This window comes from Triticum aestivum, chromosome 7B (assembly GCF_018294505.1).
Source record: "Triticum aestivum cultivar Chinese Spring chromosome 7B, IWGSC CS RefSeq v2.1, whole genome shotgun sequence".
NCBI classification, from domain to species: domain Eukaryota; kingdom Viridiplantae; phylum Streptophyta; class Magnoliopsida; order Poales; family Poaceae; genus Triticum; species Triticum aestivum.
Window position 1 is genome coordinate 654,346,108 of NC_057813.1, and position 6,063 is coordinate 654,352,170.

General features: G+C 46.5%; 1 long non-coding RNA gene across 4 annotated transcripts in view; it reads right to left on the bottom strand.

The window, feature by feature from the left end:
• LOC123161218 (uncharacterized) overlaps positions 1-5,996 on the bottom strand; it is a 37,725-nt gene extending 31,729 nt beyond the window's left edge. For 2 of the 4 annotated variants that reach the window (XR_006480606.1, XR_006480605.1), the window contains exons 1-4: positions 5,379-5,995; positions 2,770-3,095; positions 2,306-2,531; positions 1,964-2,211 (exon numbers count right to left, since the gene is read on the bottom strand). This is a non-coding gene — a long non-coding RNA (uncharacterized lncRNA). Of the gene's footprint in view, positions 1-1,963; positions 2,212-2,305; positions 2,532-2,769; positions 3,112-5,378 lie in introns of all 4 variants that reach the window. The other 2 variants (XR_006480608.1, XR_006480607.1) reach the window with 2 other exon arrangements.
• Positions 5,997-6,063: the final 67 nt, after the last annotated feature.

The window sequence follows — 6,063 nt, forward strand, 5'->3', positions numbered from 1 at the left end:
CTCTTTGGACATGCCACAACACCACCCCACATGTATGAGGCGCGGTACGATGCTCCGGTGGCATTGCTACCCCCCAGGGCCCCCGTCCCTCCTAACCCTGGAGCGGTTGACCACGAGATCTAGCCCTTTGACTTTGCACGGACGGGCTTTGACCAGTGGACCTCTCCACCCGGTTGTGTCAGGTCCGCCCATAGAGACACCCGGGAGCATCATCCGGGCCAGACCCACAGATACATCCACTCCATGTAGACCCGACGCGTCCGTTCCCCTCCTCCAGGTGCCGGCGGCGGCGCCGTCCGTGACGGGGCCACACCCCGGAGATGCGTGCCGCCTCTTCGGACATGGCATAACACCATCCGGTTGTGGTAGGTCATCCGATATATATGAACACTTGGAGCAAAGTCCCCTTCGTATAGACCCGATGCGGCTGTCCCCATTCCAGTTGCCGGCTGGCGGCGGCACCGTTCGTGAGGGGGGTCACACCGCTATGTACAGAACCGAAAAATAATGTATGTATGCTTATTAACACATACTATATGTAAGTTAGTTAAATAATAATAATAAAGAAAACAGTGAAGAAAAATAAAAAAAAACTATATGTATGCTTACTATATGCTTATTAACACATACTATATGTATGCTTATTAACACAATCTATATGTATGCTTATTAACACATACTGTATGCTTAATAATAATAATACTATATGGAAAAAAAGAAAAAAAGAAAAAAAAAACTATGCCGACGGCAAAGCCGTCGGCATAGCTGCGGCCAGGGCAGATGGACAGCGCCGCGGATCGATGACGTGTCACCTATGCCGACGGCTGCCGTCGGCATAGGTCCTGGTCGGTGCGCTCTGGATCGGTGACGTGTCACCCGTATCTATGCCGACGGCCACCCGTCACGGCCGTCGGCATAGATTTGACGTCGTTAGCCGGCCGTGATGAGTGTTGTCGGCGGGCCCGCATCTATGCCGACGGCCAGTATATGCCGACGGCAGCTGTAGGCGTAGTCCGGGATAAGCCGACGGCTGTGTTGTGCCGACGGCTGCTGTCGGCGTAGACGGGGATAGCCCGACGGCAGTTGTACGCCGACGGCCAGGATCTAGCTGTCGGCATAGCTCAGATTAGGCCGACGGTGGCCGTCGGCATACATTTGGCTGTCGGCTTAGAGCCCTGTTCCGGTAGTGAGATCTCCTAGTGATAGCTAAAACTGCAAGGAAGGTGCAGTACTGGTACTACATAATTTGAGGTCATGATCTTTTCATGATACCCCCGAACCACACAGAACATTAAATAACTCTTGTCAAAACATAAATTTATTATGCGCAAATAATTAGATCCACTGTGATCAAGTGGCGCTATAAGCAGCAAATCCCCATCTTTATGTTTTTGTTAATGACTTACAGCAGCTGCTACGTAAGAAATCGTATGTTGACATGCTCAAACAATCAAGTCAGATAATCAAAAGGGAAACCACACCGACGGAGACTATTGCCATATCTCACGCCATATCCCCAAGATGGCATCTCGTTCACATTGAAAGGGAATTGAGTCGGATAATCAGAGGGGGAAACACCAAGGCAGAACGTCACATTTGAAATTGAATAGCTAAATCAACAGTGTCATAGATCACATGGTGCTTCAACAAATTCGCCGGGAATCAAAACTGGAATTGACACAACATGCCTACCTAATTTCAAATGAATGATATGTACTCCCTCCGTTCCTAAATGTAAGTCTTTTTAGATATTTCAAATAAACTACCACATACAGATGTATATAGACGTATTTTAGAGTGTAGATTCACTCATTTTACTCCGTATGTGGTCACTAGTTGAAATTTTTAGAAAGACTTATATTTAGAAACGGAGGGAGTATGAACAAACAACACCTCCCACTCCATTCCCAGGGTGGGTAACAAACAAGATGATTAATGATTTTGGGATGAAGAGGGTGGGTACCCTTTGACTGGGTGCTCCCGGGGTTGTGCTTGCTCGCTCTTGGTGTTGATGAAAAGAAAAGGAGATCCTTCTTCTCCTCAGACGATGAACACATGAGCAGGCCGCCAGGCGAGGAGGTCGCGGTGATGGGAGCGCAGACATCCTGGTGGTCCTTCTCCTCCAACGAGGAACCCATCAGCAGAGTAGCAGGCCGCCGGGAGAGGTCCTCCGATGAAGGGGGTGCTGACGTCCCGGTGGTCCTTCGCCTCCTGCGACGAGCATATTACAAATAGATTAGCGAATTTATTACTTATCAGGGAGATATATACAAGAGAAAAATTGTCAAAATAAACTAAAAACTACCTCTACGGTCATAAATTCTAGTTTCATAGCAGACTCTTTTGCAGCTTCAGGATCTGCCTCCAAGCCTGCTGAGGATGCCTTCAGTTTGTCCATCTTGAACAACCGGTGATATGTCCTGGATTTGATCTTCTTCACACGCTTTGCTTTCTTTCATTTCATTACGTAACGGAAGGATGCACATCTTAGCAAGGCGATCTTGAAGCTCTCTCACATGTTCCACATCCATCTACACAATTACATGAACTTATTTAGCATAGCAACTTCTCAACTCTGAAGCTTGAAACATATTATTATCACAAAATATGCTCACCCATCAAAACAATAAGCATCAACACTCACAAAGCACATAACTGAACCAATGAAGGTCATCCTAATTTCGAACAAACAGCACCACCCACTCCACTCCCAGGGTGGGTAACAAACAAGATGATTATAGATTTGGTGCGGATGAAGAGGGTGGGTACCTGAGCTTGAGTGCTGGTTCGTGGTTGCTCGCTCTTGGTGTTGATGAAGAGAAGAACCTCCCGGCGGTCATTCTTCTCCTCTGACGATGAACCCATCAGCAGGCCGGCATGAGAGGAGGTCGTGGGGCTAGGAAGGTCCCGGTTCTTCTGCGACGAACCCATCCGCGGAGCGGAACCACGTTGTAGGGTGAGCAGACAACCTCTTGCTCTCCCTGCGCACGCTTAAGGTGGAAGAAGCCCTTGACGGCCAGGGGGCTGGCGAGCGTGGCGGCGATGGCGTGCTGAATCTACAGCCTAGGTTGGAGAGGGTGGGAGACGTGCTGGATCTGCAGTAAAAAAAACCTGTTTTGATTCAAACAACATAAAAGATCAATCTCTTTAGTACAAGAAGCTTGAGAACATAGATATCTACGCCCTCCGTTCCTAAATTTAAGTCTTTTTAGAGATTCCACTATAGACACCACATTCGGATGTATATAGACGTCTTTAAAGGTATAAGTTCACTCATTTTGCTCCGTATGTATTCTACAGTGGAATTTCTTAAAAGACTTATATTTAGGAACGGAGGGAGTATTAAGTAAATGAAAAGCCAACCAGATCTAGCAAGTTGCTCTAATCAAAATAAACAAATGTAACAAGTAGTAGTTATAGTCAAAATGAACCCTATTTAAATATCTAGTGCAGACTGCAGTAAGCCATGCAAAATTAATCACAATAACTTCATCAATACTAAATAGTAAGTGCTTTAGTCTCATTTTGTTTATGTTGAAATGACATGTAGTGTAATTTTCAAGTATAAATCATAGCAGCTTATAAGCCAACAAAAGAGCATCGTAACTTGAGCAATTTTTTACTATGAGCCGAGCTATCCTTTATCTCCTACTGATAGCAAAAATTGCAAAACAAAAAAAGACCAAATGCAATACTGGTACTACAAAATTTGAGGTCTTCAGTCTTCTCATAATATTTTTCTTGGATTTAAGGTCAACAATCAACATCCTCGAACTATGCCGAACAGTAAATAACTATTCTCGAAACATAAATTCGTTATGTGTGATTAATCACATCTATTGTGATCAAGTGGAGCTAGAAGCAGCAAATCCCCATCTTTATGCTTTTCTTAGTGACTTATGGCAGCTGCTACCTAAGAAAGCATATGTTGGTATGCAGAAATAATTAAGTCAGATAATCAAAGGGGGAACCACACCGATGAAGACTATTGCACTGTAATGGTTGGATAATAAAATGGAGATGGGCTCGTCCTTTTAAAACTATAAACTTGCCATATCTCACTTCATATTCCCTAAGATGGCATCTCGTTCACATCGAGGAAGAATTAAGTCGGATAATCAGAGCGGGGAAAACACCAAGGCCAATCGTCAAGATTGAATAGCTAAATTGACAGATCATGCATGGTTTCTTTTCCACTAAAAAATTACTAACCGATCATGGTGGAAGCAGCAGGTTATATCCTGCCACTTCCAAGAATGTGTAACAGCTAGTGGTACATGTTGAGCAGACCCGAATTCACAACGCTTCAAAGGGCATAAATTAGTTCAAATGACAACTGAACACCCAATGTAAAGTTTTGCCTTTTGTGTACTACATACATACAGTGAGCTGTGCACATATCACCCCACCATTATAAGAGAGATGAACGTAGCGGTTGATGTGAAGGATCTTCTGGTCGGTGCAAAGGATATGCACGCGTACTGCACGCTGGGCAGGAACACCTAATTTTCCATCGATGCAAACACTCCTTGCCAAACTTAACAATGTTAAACTGTTATACACTTGGCGCGCCTACTGTTCCTACTCCCTCCGTTCCAAAATAGATGACTCAACTTTATACTAAAGGTAGTATAAAGTTGAGTCATCTATTTTGGAACGGAGGGAGTACATTGGAGGGCCAACGTAAGGCTACCTAATTTGTCCCAAGATAGGATCACAATGGTGTTGGCCCTGCCACGACAGCGAGTATTTTTCCACGATAACGGCGACAAAAAGTTGGCTCGATTTCTCGAACAGACACGTACAGAGCTAGGCCCCTGCCTGATCGATGCTCCTGGACGTAGATGTTTACTGGTAGTACGTACGTATAGGAGCACTTCTAGCCAGTCTTTGCTCAGATCGGTGTCACGCAGACACGCAGATGTATTGATCTGGTACTCTTTATTACAACGTAAGTAAGTACTCCCTCCATTCCACAATGTAGTGTCTATAGATTTTTATGAAAGTCAAACTTTGCCAACTTTGACCAAGTGTATAGAGAAAACTATCTACATCTGCAATATCAAACATATACATTCTGAAAATATAACTCGCGATGTATGCAGTGATGTCCATTTGGTATTTTAGATGTACCTACTTTTCTTGATAGATATGGTCAAAGTTTGTAATGTTTGACTTTTCCAAAAATCTATAGGCACTACATTATGGAACGGAGGGAGTATGGATTAATCTCTGAAAAATTGTCGTTTAACAAATTCGCAGGGGATTCAATCTGGAGTTGACGCAGCATGCCTGCCTAATTTTGAACGAGTGACCAAACAACACCTCCCGCTCCACTCCACTCCCAGGATTTGACGGGGATGACAGATTTGATGTACCTCTGCTTGAGTGCTTGGTGGTGTGGCTGATCTTGGTGTCCTTCTTCTCCTCCTCCGACGAACCCGTCAGCAGGACTGGAGGCCCGGAGAGGAGGTCGTGGGGGGCATGAAGACGTCCCAGTGGCCCTTCTCCTCCTGCTGCGACGAACACATCTGCGGAGAGGAACCGCGTCGTCGGGCGAGAGGCAACCCGGCTGTCCCGGCTTCAGGTCGAAGAAGCTTGGCGAGTGTGGCGGCCATGGCGTGCTCGATCTGCAACCTAGGTCGGAGAGAGTGGGGGCGGCGGTTGTGAGGGAGGCCGCCGGCGGCGCTTGAAGGTGGAGGCGGAGGCGGAGGCGCACGGGGCGTGGGAGGCAGGGAGGAGGTGTATCGGCGTGAGGAGACGACATCACCGTCGATGGTGGCGCGGGATGGGGCACACGATGGGTGGAGGATATGGGCCGGGAGATAGGGGCTGCAGGCGGCGGCGCTTGATTGATTCCGGTGGAGGCGGAGGTGGATGCGGCGGCGGCGGGCTAGGGATTTGGATTTCGTGCGTTGGCTTGGCCGGCGGTTTCTCTTCCATTTTCTCTTCTTTTTTTTGTAAATATCATCTCTTTTTGCTGCTTGAGCTGCTTGCTTGACTTTGATTGGTCTTGGGGCACCTCCCACGGATCGCTTTCGGATCCACTCGCTTCTACAGCCG